Consider the following 13,490-nt stretch of genomic DNA (forward strand, 5'->3'; position numbering starts at 1 on the left):
GGCTGTGAATGATTAAAAAAAATTGCCTCCCTCACTACCCCACCAGGTAATGTAAACAAAACAGAAGCTTGCTTTTCTTTATGTAAATGTCCAGATAGAGGGGCTAAGGACGGTAAGGCCCTCCATGATGTTAGGGAAGTAAGTTCCTCCTATCTTTTTGCTCCATCATGCAGCTATTCATTCCCAGAATCATTTCACAGCCCAAGATGGCTGCTTCAGCTCTCACCATCACCACTTGAATTCCAACTAGTGGGGAGAAGAAAAGAGAAAAGGAACATACCTCCTTCCTTTAAGAACACTTCCAGGAAATTGTAGTAAGAAGTAGTATTACTTCCTCTTATATTTTGCTATCCAAAATTCAGTCACATTCCCATACCTAAGCTGCAAGAGAAGCTTGTTTCTTAGAGCCGATGGGCCCAACTAAAATTCAAAAGTCCCATTATTCTGTAGACAAAGGAAAAGGGGTATTAGGGGACAATTTCCTGTTAACACTGTCAGCCGGCTGTTGAACACTGGAGAAAATGACACTGAAAGTGTGTATTTTTCTCTATGTATCTTCTCTGTGTATTGTATTTTTCTCTAGATTTGAACTTGGGCTCACATTCCCTTCAGTCTCTGGATATTTTTTATCACAGTTACCTTTCACAGCTGTTGGAAGCCTTGTTCACTACCCCCAACCTAACTCAAGTAATCATTAGACCTGGACTACTCTATAAATGCTTGTCAGGGAAAAAAAAAAAGGAGAGGAAAATATCTTAATTGAAAAGCAAACTGAAAAATAATCAAATCATTCCTCAGTCTCTGTTGACAGCTTTCAGGCAAAATTAGCAAATTAAAGATAGTCTGCCTTTCTTATACCCAGAATAAAGGCCTATGACAGGCAGGCCTGAGTGCCTTGGCAATATCTGAAGGTGCTTTCCTCCCTCCCTCCTTCCCCCACCCCATCCAGGGAAAAGCAGTGTGATCAAAATAGGCCATAGAGAGAGGCTGGAAGTACTTGAAATTCAGCAGGTAGGCAGCCTTTGTCTCCAGACAGCTGTAAAACCAGAGATGTCTGATTTCTTTTCAGATCACACTGGATTTCTATTAATGTGATCTGGGTCTGCAACAAACAGCAAAAACGCCTGCTACATAAGGAAGCAATTCATGAGTATAAGTGGGAATGAGCTTGCCTTGAAGGCAATATATTTTATGTGAGAACTGTTTAATGATGAATTTGATTATTCTCAACCAGAGGCGCAGACAGGATATCGGAATCATGAGGGATTTTAAAAAGTAATTGCCACTCCACCTCCCCTCCCCACATTTGAACCTCAGATCCAGACTCTACAAAGGACATTTAATGAATTGATTTATAGGCAAGGTCACAAACCGGTTGCTTTTCAGTAGAATCTAAGCTGACGTGTTTTCCTTTGGCCAGTGCAGTATGTGTATGTTTTTACAACTACATCTGTGTTCTTCTAAGTGAGGCCGAAAGCTCCAATTTATTACAGTCTCTTTACTTCCCTAATATCTTGCAACCAGCAGCTGCGCCCTTTTACACTAACTGGACTCTGATCTAAAACAAAGAACACACACAAAGAGCCTCCTTAGAGTAAGTTAATTCAGGAAGTAGAAATTGCATGTAGATTTAGCTGAAAAGAAAACATGCTGGCATATTGCATTGGAATGTGCAGCAGGCTTAAGCATCATTTCTTGATACCTAGTGGATAGGATGACAATGAAAAAGAGACCGGTTGGTAGCAGTCTCTTCATTTTGTCCTCAACAAATATCCTATGTGAGCAGGAATTTGTCCCTCTGAGCTTAGCATCCACTGTCAGAGGCACACAGTGTCCTTCTATTGCATTAGTGAAATATATCTTTGAAGGTATTTAATTTGAAAAAGTCTAACGACCTAGAGTTGCCCAACCACTCCCATATTTAGAAGCTGAATGCAAAAAGTACTTGCTGATGGTGAACCATCTGTCTTTGACGGTCATTACAAATGGGATCTGCAGGGGTCAGGTCTGGGCAGAGAGCCGTTAAGTGTTTTCTGTAATGATTTGCAAGATGAAGTTAAATGTTCAAATACCTGACTGCTATAGGACTGATGTGCCTCTTAGAAAAAAACTTGTTAATTCTGCTTCTAAACCAGGAACAGAATCTACAGGAAGGAGAGAGCATGCAATGGGTGCATTAATGAGCAGCTTGTTAGCTTCATGCTGTAGCTCTGTAGGCAATTAAGTATTTTGTGTACCATTTCTGGCCAGTACTGGCAGTTCTATACAGACAGAAAGAGATTCAAATGATCACATCCAGGCTCATTTGGTGACTGTGGCTGCCGTGTCTTTGTGAACCTCAAGAAAATAGTGTCTAGTCTAACAGAGGGGCAGAATAATGGAGGACCCCGTGAGTAAAGCAACAGCAGTTTTTGGCTACCCACAGTAGGCAGCTAGGTTGATGTCTCTTTACCTTAGTTGGACCGGGTGTTCCTGTTTACAGTTGTCTTTAGGGAGAAATCACAAAAGCTGAGGATGCCAGGCAATCTCCAAATAAAAAATATGTCCTTCTTCCACAGAATAAGTAAAGTGGATTATACTCTATTTTTATATACTGGGAAATAGACAATTTGAAAATAAGACTATAAAATGTATCAGAATATAAATGTATTTTGAGGAAAACTCAGTAACACTCTTCAAACAACCAGCAGTTCCTGCCTTTAAGAATGAATGTTTGGGGCTTCAGAATGTTTGGTGGTGCAGTGGTTGAGAATCCGCCTGCCAATGCAGGGGACACGGGTTCGATCCCTGGTCTGGGAAGATCCCACATACCGCGGAGCGACTAAGCCCCGTGCACTACAACTACTGAGCCTGTGCTCTAGAGCCCGCGAGCCACAACTACTGAGCCCACGTGGCTAGAGCCCATGCTCTGCAACGAGAAGCCACCGCAATGAGAAGCCCACGCACTGCAAAGAAGAGTAGCCCTCACTCGCAGCAGCTAGAGAAACCCCGCATGCAGCAATGAAGACCCAACACAGCCAAAAATAAATAAATAAATTTATAAAAAAAAAAAAATGAATGTTCGGGCCAGTATCCTCTCTGCTGTGCCAGAACCCAGCGACACCAGTTGAAAAGCACTGTGGTACAATGGTGGAAGCACTGGGGCTGCTCCAGAGAGTTCTGAGCATGAATCCAGCCCCATCATTGACTTGACATGGGAACTTGGGTAAGTTGTACGGCTCCTCTTAGCCTCAGGTACCTCACCTATTCTCTAGTGCAGATACAGAGAGCAAAGCAGCACTAGCCTGGCACTGTCCAATAAAAATATAAACATGAGCCACATACGCAATTTAAATTTTTCTAGTAGTCACATTTTAAAAAGTGAAAGGAAACAGGAGAATATATTTAACCCAGTATATCCAAAATATTACCATTTTCCATATGTAATCAATATAAAAATTATTAATGATGTACTTTACAATCGTTTCTTCAGGTCTTCAAAATCCACTGTGCATTTTATACTTACAGTACATCTCAGGACAGACAGCCTCAGTGTATCAGTTAGGATTCGTTTCAGTTGACAACCCAAATAACAGTGACTTAGACAAGACAGAATTTCTCTACAGTACATATGAGGTCTCAAGGTAAGCAGATAAGAGTTGGTATGGCTACTCCATAATCGTTGGGTCCCAGTCTTCTAGAATTTTGCTCTACTATCCTCAACACATAGCTTCCTATGTGGTCCATGATGGCTGCTTAAGCTTCAGTATCACAATTGTATTCTAGCCAAGAAGGAGGTGGAGGAGAGAAAGATACCTATTATGAGAAGTTTCATACAGCATTTCCACTTGCACCTCTTTAACCAGAACTTAGTCATTTGGCCATACCTAGCTGCTAGGAAGGCTGGGAAATCTAGTCTTTCTTTCAGGCAGCCAAGTATTCAGCTAAACAAGGACAGGAGGATGGATACTGGGGGAAAGCTAGCAATCCTTCCCTAGTACCAATCTCATAAGGTTGATGGAGGATTGATTGAGAGTACATTGTACAGTCATTAGTGTTACATGACGAGTGCTTTAAAGTGTGGTTTTATTACTATGATCTCACTCCATTTTAAACCCAGCCCAGTCCCAGAATTAACAAACACATGCTAAACTCTAATGTATTGTTCATCTGGTGCACCCTAATATTACTGAAATATACAATAATTACTTTCTTAGCTCCTTGGATATTGGGTGGTTCTAGATGCTTTATCTTCATAAAGGCATATAAAAGGAAAAAACTTGCATAATTTAAGCGCCATGAAAAATTGTTATGCTGAGTTAAGGGAAATGTGCTCAGCAAAATGTATATAAGCTTTTATTGGTCCCCAAAGACATAGAGAAGTTAGTTTGAGGCATTTGGTACATTCTAAATACATCCTCTTCCTAATCCAAAATGAACATTCAATGACATTCAAAATGGTTTTGTGAGACAAAGGAAAGGGAGACCTCTGATACCTTTGTGATTTTAATGAAGACGTGTGGGTCAATAATAAACAGCAAAAAAAATTTTTTTAATAAAATTTTAAAAAATCTCAGTAGATCTGCATTAATTTGAGCCAATTAGGTTGACATCAGTTTGTCTAATTGTCTATTTGGGCTGATTTTATAATGAATTTTTAATGCTAACGTGACTTCTCCCAGCCACAAGAATGTCTGTAGGCTATTCATCAGCCTTCTGTATGGTGTGCATGTAGAATGCAGAATAAGTTAACATTGGCCTAATCCACACATAGTTAAAAGGGAAAACTGGAGATTTGAATCCACAGAAGAGGAAGGGAACACTGGACCTAGGGGTCAGGAGACCTGGGTTCTAGTCCTGGATCCACTGCCGACTTATCTATATAAGACCTTGTACAAGCCTCTTAACCTCTCTTGCTTCAACTGCCTCCCATGTAAAATAAAAGGTTCAACTAGAAGTTTATTTCAGCACTCAATGTCTTTGATTTTCTAAGAATCCAATTATTTGATTTATATGTGTCACTGCTTCTCTCCACCATTCGATTAAAACTCACAGCATTGTCACATTTTACAATGTCATTTCCCCTTCATAAATGTCCTGTGGTTTCAGTCTGATTATGATTCTCTCTTGGCTGTGTAGTGGGCTGGAAACAGCTGCCTTTCTTGAGAATTGTCAAATTTGCTTATTGTACAACCCCGTAGCTTTCACTTTAAACTACTCTCACTTTAAACCCATGGTGGAAGTATCTCCTCTCTATGAACAGGACCTCTACACAAACAGAGCCTGGAGTTGAGAGGATGGGAAAGCACAAACTTCCCAAGTGGGTCACTAGGATGATGGTAAGTGGGGCCATTTCTATTTTTACACTTTGTTTACCAGATCCACATGTTCTACTTTTGGGAGACATAGCACCCTATAAGAATCAAGTGTTTAGGGAATGTACTACATCCTGGGGGATGATACCCCATCATCACATAGTATCATCCCCAACCTGGAGACCCAGATATGCCTTTAAAAAACCACTCCATCACTATCAGGCCAGCAGCTTCTGGATGGTGCAGTATGTGCTAGGACAAGTGGATCATATGGTCGTTTACAAACTGCCACATCTCCTTTGAAATAGGTATTTTGGTCCCTTAGTCTGAGTAATGTTATGCAAGATTAATGTGTAAGCCCTTGGACAGTGCTGCTGGCTGAGTCCCCACTGGCAGGAAAGGGAAACTTATATCCAAAATATATATCAATTCTAGTTAAGATGAGTCACTGATCCTTTCAGAGTGAAAAGAATCTATGTATTCAATTTGCTGCCAAGTAGCTGATTAGTCTTCTCAAGGATTTGTGCCATAAAGATCTCACTTGATATTGGTCTCTACCACTAGAAATTTGGATATTTGTTAGCAACAGTTATGATCAGTAATGGAAAGCAGGATTCCATGCTTTTGGGTCCATGCATAGCCTCTGTCCCTGCCACCATGACTACTCTATTCATGAACTCATTGTGCCAGCACTGGGATTGCTAATGACAGAGGCCGACTGACATCAACTGGCCAAGTCATTCTGTCTACTTGATTGGCCAGTGCCTCTTCCATGGTTGATGCCCTTTGGTAGATGTTATGCAATACAAAAATATTCACATTTAATGACCACTCCCACAGAGACTTGTGCCCAGGTTTTAACTTAAAAAAATTTATTACCTACATTTCCTGAGAAAAGGGGGCAAGCCATGCCATGCAGGGCCACAATGGAAACAAGGTTTTGGTTAGGAGACAGAAGCAGAAGCTCAGGGAAAGCCTAGGTTTTGTTGGGGTAACCGCTGTAAAGACCAGGCAGGGCAGAGTAAATAGTTTAAGGTTGTCTGGTTTGAATAATTCCAGCAGGCTTTTGGGGCATAGGGGCTATCTCTAGCTCTCTGGTTCCTGGCCTTGGGTTGACATAGGGCAGGGGAAGTATTGGCTTGGTGTTTGATTGTTCAATAAGGAGGTGGTTGACTTGCATATGAGAGGCATGCTGTCAAGTAAGTTGTTTTCTCTCTTTAGGTACTAGCTACCTGTGGGAGGAGCAATCTCTCCCTGGGTCTTTAAGGCCCCCAAGATGTCAAAACATAAAATACAGAAAATTAAAAACATGATTAATATACACAGATCCATTTACAAACCTCTTTTTTTCTCCCCAGCCTTCCAATCTTTCTCTTTTCAGAATCCTTACCAACCAATCAGGGCATTTGCCACTGCCCATGAGTTTATATATTATCTAAAACCACTTTTTTCCCCCAAAGTAGATGACCCTTTGGGGCATTTCCTGAAGCTTTATTCGTTAAAAGGATTTCCCATCACCACTGTCATAAGAAGAGTGTGGCTCTTACAGCCACGAGAGGTGCTAAAGCAGTGGTGTATGACATGGAGATTGGGGCCATATGCCTTTCTTGTGTCCTGTAGCCCTACTTGTGCCTAGTCCTGGATCTATCACCTCCATCTTACAATGGATTGCTGCTAGGCCGCCAGACGGTAATACTTGATAGGTTTGATAGAAACCAGCTCCACCACAGAATCCCTTGTTTCCCCTTAGTCAGACATTTGTCTTTACCAAAACCCAATAACACACTGGGAGCTATTTTTCAAATGGTCAGTAATTCTCTGCTACAGATAGTATAGACTTTCTCTAGAATCCTAGGAGTCTGTCTTATAATTTTCCTACTGGGACTTACCATAAATCCCATATCTTCCACAATCAGAGACACCTCTAATAGCATAGGCTCTGCCGATTCATATGGCCCAAGTAGCAGGAATATTCGTACCCAGCCTGGACCTGTTGCAGAGCCTTTTACTGCTCTGGGCCCACACAAAACTGGAAGCCCTCTTTGTCACTCAGTAAATGGGTTGGGTGAATATTCCCATTGGGATATCCCAGTGGAACATGACGTCTCTGAAACCTGGAGAGACTACTAGGCACAGTGTTTTCTTCTTCGTGCTAGAAAATTTGAAATGCAGTAATGTGTCCTTTATTTTGGAAGGGATGTCCTGGAATGCCCAAGACTAGGGATCAAAAACATTTTCTATATAGGGCCAGAGTAAATATTTCAGGCTTTGTGGGCCAAACAGCCTGTTATAACTACCCAACTCTGCCATTGTAGCACGAAAGCCACCACGACAATATATAAGGAAGTGGGCATGACTGTGTTCCAGTTAAAACTTACAAAACTAGGTTGTGGGACAGATTTGCCCTAGACCACTGGGCTCCTAAAAACTTCACTAATACGGTAGGCCTGTGATGGGTTTCTCTACCATTCTCCAGAGAACAAATGTCACTTTTGCTCTTCCAGTCCAATTAACATGATATTATGGATACAATGGACCAATGTGATGTTCTGAGGAATGTCCAGATGGTCCAGGTCACATATACAAATAGTAAGAGAGTTAATGTAGTCCTAGGGCAAAACCATAAACGTATACAATGATCCATCCCATGCAAATGGAAACCACTTCTTTTCTTCCTTGATTGAAAGTCTGATAGGTTTTATCCCATCAGCACCCTCAGTATCAAGTCCCATGTATAATCCTCCAGATCCTGTATATATTGATCGAGTCTTTGCTACTCTTTTGGCCTATAGTCCCTTTCCTTCTGCAGCAGGCCCAGCATGTCTCTGGGTAGTGTATGATGTGAATTGATCCTATTTATAGGTCTGGTAGCCAGGAGGGGAGGTGGGGATACATCTCAAGGGGGCACATGTTTCCTTGCCAGGCAGAAGCCTCTGCCTTGTCTTCAGGCAAGGAGTGCAGTGCTAGCTTTTAACAGGGAGGATTAGGTCACTTCTGCAGGTCCAGAGAGTTGAGGGAGATCTGAGGATTCAAGATTTCAGATGCATCACTCAGGACCCTAACCTTGGGGTGGCAGACCTGTCAGGGTTGAAAACTCAATCTTTCTTGGAGCTCTGCTTTTCTTAGTTAAGTCCTGGGCCCAGTCCTAACTTTTTCTGCCATCTGGCTGTATCAGCAACATCTGATATATTGCCCCTGCCAGTATATTCCTGGCCTCTAGTATCACATCCCAATTCAACTCTGGTAAAAGTTGTAACAATGGCATGACTACAACATTCCAGGGGCTCATTGCCAGCTGGCCAATGGGTGTCCCAGCTCCTAAAATCCCATTTTACAGACCCCTTCCTATACCCTGCTATCACAGATAGTCTTGCCCATGAAACACATAGTGAGACCCTGAGATTTTCATGCAGGACGTTTAGTGAGGAGTGCTCTCCAGAACAATGCCTGTGAGCAGACAGGGAAGCAGGATTGAGCAGAGGGAGAATTTGAGCTATGATGCAGTTGCTGAAGCCTCAGCCAGTCAGGAGTTATAGAGCTGGAATGCCCCTGATGGGTTGTCTCAATTGAGGCAAGAGAATGAAGATTTTGTTTCTCCCACATTGACCAGCACTGGATATGAGCTGCTCCCGGGGAGTGGCTCTAAACTTGGGTGAGACAACCTCCTTCAGCCAAGGGCAATTCCTGCAGAGGGAGCCAACTATAGGCCATCAGAGACCAACACTTCTGCCATCTGAGTGCTTTGGTCCCAAGGGAGACCTGGGTGGGTAATATACCACAGCATCTTTAATAGGCGCTTTATCACCCATTTTGTGTCCATGGGGGAACCATTACCACACACTGGAGACAGCAGAGCAAAAGATGACATGAGCCCGAGTTGCCAAATCAATCCTGGATAGCTTATCTCTAAACTTTCCGTTTAAGACACTGTAAGGTATTCAGTTGCTGGCAACCAAAAGCATTCTAATCCATGCATTATCTCAGTTAATCCTCAGTTACTCTGAAGTAGGTATTGTTACTCCCATTTCAAAATTAGAGAATTAAAGTTTAGGGTAACTTCTCCAAGGTCATACAGCTTAGAAATTGGTGGCGCCTAGTCTAAAATATCACACTATCTAAATCCAAAGTCCATGCTCTTTTCCATTTTCAAAACATCTATGTGATCAAACTGGGAAGGGGATGTGACATCCCCAGATGTGCAAGGAACAGTAGCCTGTGTGGAGCTAAAGATTCAATATTTACCAGAAAAGCTGCCCTCAGGAAGCTTACTCTTCCCTGAGTGGTGGCTCCAAAATCCTGTGTCTACAACCTAATTGCCAGAACCTATAAGTATGACCTTATGTGGAAAAAAGGTCTCTGTAGTGGTCATTAAGTTAAGGATCTTGAGATGATGAGAACACGTTGGGTTGTCTGTGTGGGCCCTAAATCCAATGACAAGTGTCCTTATAAAGGTCAAACAGTGGAGACTGACAGAAGAGGTGATGTCATTAAGAAGGCAGAGCTTGGAGTGATGCAGCCTCAACGAAGGAATCCCTAAAGGTACCCAAAGCTAAAAGAGTCAAGACCATCTCCTCTTAGCACCTTTAGAGAGCACAACCCTGTCAACACCTTGATTTTGGACTTCAGGCCTCCAGAACAATAAGGGAATACATTTCTATTGTTAGGTACACCACCAAGTTTGTGTTACTTTGTTACAGTAGCCTCAGTAAATTAATACATCTGCGACCATTCTTTGATTCTAAACACACATATATCCTTTCTCATATAAAGGTAATCAGTATGCCTTTCTTCTACATTTGATTGAATATATTCCTTATGTGGTAAATTTCTAATGAATCCTTTATACTTTAAAGACAGAGTGTAAACTTTTTCCTTAACAGATGTTGAGCATCTGTAGAGATGTGAATGAATGTTTTGCTGAGAAGAAGGTCCATAGCCATTATATGTACAATAGGGTCTCCGTAAGATCCAAAGAACATTAAGAATTTCTGAGAAAGAGTTGGGCAAATGGAAGAATGAGAGGCACCTGAGCTCTGGGAGAAGCAAGAACAAAGACTATAAAAAATAAAAGTTGAAGATTCTAGTATTTGGAAGCAGGAATAACCCAGTGCGTCTGGTTAGAAGACTGGAAATCCATGTCTTTAGAAATAAGCTTTGGTTTCCTCATACATGCAGGTGAGGAAGCAGGAGTTACAAAGGTTTCATAAAGGAGACTACAAAACGAGAAGTCCAGACAGCCCCAAGTCCAAAGGAAAGAGAGTGCTTTCTCTGAATAGAGGGTTAGGAGGTTAGAGAAATTCAGATTTTTGCAGTTGAATCTCGCAGGTGATTGAAAAGGGTATATTCTGTTTCAATGACAAAGTAAAATGTTGTTTCAATAGTTATTTCTATTATATTGGGGGGGAAAAGGGAGAAAAAGCAGGTTACTAAGAGTAAAGAATGGTGTGAACTTAAGTCTAACTGTAAAAAGGAAAGGAAGGGACATTTTCTGAGCCTGTCTCTATGAAAACCTATGAGATGAGATTTAGAGGATTTGGACTAAGTCTTAGCCAGAATCTTGGCTGCCAAAACCCCAAGCCCCATGTGACAGCTGCTCCACCGAGACCGTGCAGACTGCCTCCCAGGTAGTGAATGGGCTAGAATCGCCTGCTTTATTCCTCTATGAAAGTACTTGAGGGGTTGGGCTAAACACGTGGCGATGAGAGGGAAAAGTGATGTGAGAGCAGCTCTGCTTCCCAGAAAATTGGAATAGAGTCCATGTGACCCTCCATAACGAAATTACAAAGTGTTTTGATACAAATTACCTCACAGGTGTTTGCAGCTCAGGACAGCCTGCTCCTCTGCCAGTGCTGAGAGGAGCAGGTGAAACAGGAAGCCTGGTTTTCTGCATATAATTTACAATTCTAACCACAAAAAGACATCTATTGGGCTGCACCCTGCAGGCCTGCAAGCCTTGTAATTGCCCGGCCTTGAGACTGAGGGAAGAGCCGGGAGACAGTGACAGAGGCATCAGTGGCTTATTGGGTAGGGGATAGGGGGTCTTAACACGTCCAAAACAAAGGGTCCACCGCATCCGGCAGACGGCAGGCAGGACATGGCGGCGACCTCCGCTTCTTGGGGGAGAAGGAGGCTACCGTTTATAGGGGGAATTGATGTCAGGTTGGCTTATCACTTACCTGGGAAACCAGCAGCTGGGGCAGGGGGCAAGCATGTAGGCAGTTACTGATTAAGCCCTATGATTCATAGGATTGGATGGTCACGGGAGTGAAGCAGGGACTGGCTGAGCAGGGGACGCACAGAGAGCAAGAGAACAGCCATCTGGAGGGGCTGACCACACGCTCCATCCCCACGCACCCTGCACGGCCCTAACCATCTGGGTCTGCCCCTCTTCTGCAGTACCCCTGGGGTCAGGTGTGTAGAGGTACACTGCAACCAGATGCCGCAAATGCAGCACACACGCCAGCAGCTAAGGAGTATCCACAGGAAGCCCGGCGCTTATGTCAGGTGTCCCTGAAGTCCAGAGGAGGACGACAACAGCGTCTCACTGTCGACCCAGAAATCAGACTCGTTTTCAGTGAGGCCACCACTGCTGCCCAGTAGGAACAGATTCCCTCTGCTCAGACTAGGGACGAAATGTGAGATGTTTAACAGGCACGATACCGGGAAGATCATGACCGTTAAGCGACCTACAAGCAGTAACAGCGTTCTAGATGACACCACCCCTGCCTGTGCTCTTGTCCTGGCCGGCAGCGCCATCCCGTCTGTCCGCCCTCAGTGCCCACACCCGGTGCCGAAGCCGGGAGGGGCAGTGTAACAGCAGACCACAGGGTTAACACAGCGGTGCCTTTCTCAGTAGGGCCCGGGTTACTTACCTCAGTAGTCTCGGCTGGGGCCAGGCAGAAGACAGGGGAAACCGGCAAGTCCTTCCTAATCCTGTTACCCACAGGGTGGCAAACTCAAATCACCGGGGGCTTACCTGCCAGTCCCAGGGCCTTTCCGTGGTGGGTTCCCCTGGGCGTAGATCCTGTGGCCAGGGCAGAAGCGAGTTATTGTCCTGACCAATAGCTGGCGGTGGTCCTTCCATGGTCATCAGTTGAACTTGGATGATGTGGACTAACTGCCTCTGGGTTAACATGGCGGAGGCACTGGGACAGTTGCTCCTGGGGTGTGTCCCTGTGTTGGGAGCCTCAATTGTTGTTGAAGTCACCCATTCCTCCTTTCGATTAGCCCGGCAGCGGTGGGGTCTTAAGGCAGGTGGAAACGCCAGTGTATGGTGTTTTTATCAGCCCATTTCTGAACTTCATGGCCAGTAAAGTGGGTTCCTTGGTCACTCTCAGTGTCCATGGGCATCCTGTATAGCGTGCATAGCTCTTTTAGACCACAAAAAGTGGTTTTTCTCGTTGATGACTTGGGTAGGCCTTTTGTAACATCTCCCACCTGTTGTAAGGCACTGTAGGCCGCATATGGCTGCCGTTCCATCACACTGTATCCTGGCTCTGCCCCCTTCCAGAGCTGGGGCTGGAAGTCCAAGGGCACCTATTGTTTTGCCGTTGCCACAAGCCGCAACCAAACCCTCCCAGGTAACTGGCCACGTCCATTTCACAAGCCTGTCCCCGAGTAAAGCCTCTGTCTGTAACTGTTTAGGAGTGGTGGGTCAGGGGTTTGCTTGTGTTTTGTAGATAATCCAGGTTGTTGCATTTTGTCTGTGTTCACCAGCCACCCCCATGCAGTCAGATGAGCCATGAGCACAGGGCTGGAAGTATCGTCAATGTAATGGAAGAGAAAGACATCTCTCATGGTGGTCGGCTGCCACAGGGCCCCGCATGCTAGCGGACGGCCACCTCCGGGGTACCCCCTCAACTTTCCGTTTCCTGTCCTTAGTTCCTGACATCTTGGTGCTCACAGGAATCTCCTTGGCCTCTTGGCTGACTCGCCAATTGTTGGGCTGCACCAGCAGGACTGCAAGCCTTGTAGTTGCCCAGGCTTGAGACCAAAGAAAGAGCCCAGCAACAGAGACAGAGACATCAATGGCTTATTGGATAGGAGCTGTTACACATCCAAAACAAAGGGTCCTACCATGTCTGGCAGATGGCAGACAGGACATGGCAACAACCCTCACTACTTGGGGGAGGAGAAGGCTACCATTTATAGGCGGAATTGACATCAGGTTGGCTCATCAGTTACCAGGGAAACCAG

The sequence above is a fragment of the Aethalodelphis obliquidens genome, unplaced genomic scaffold (assembly GCF_003676395.1).
Source record: "Aethalodelphis obliquidens isolate GAN/ISIS:26980383/991018 unplaced genomic scaffold, ASM367639v1 scaffold13, whole genome shotgun sequence".
NCBI classification, from domain to species: Eukaryota; Metazoa; Chordata; class Mammalia; order Artiodactyla; family Delphinidae; genus Aethalodelphis; species Aethalodelphis obliquidens.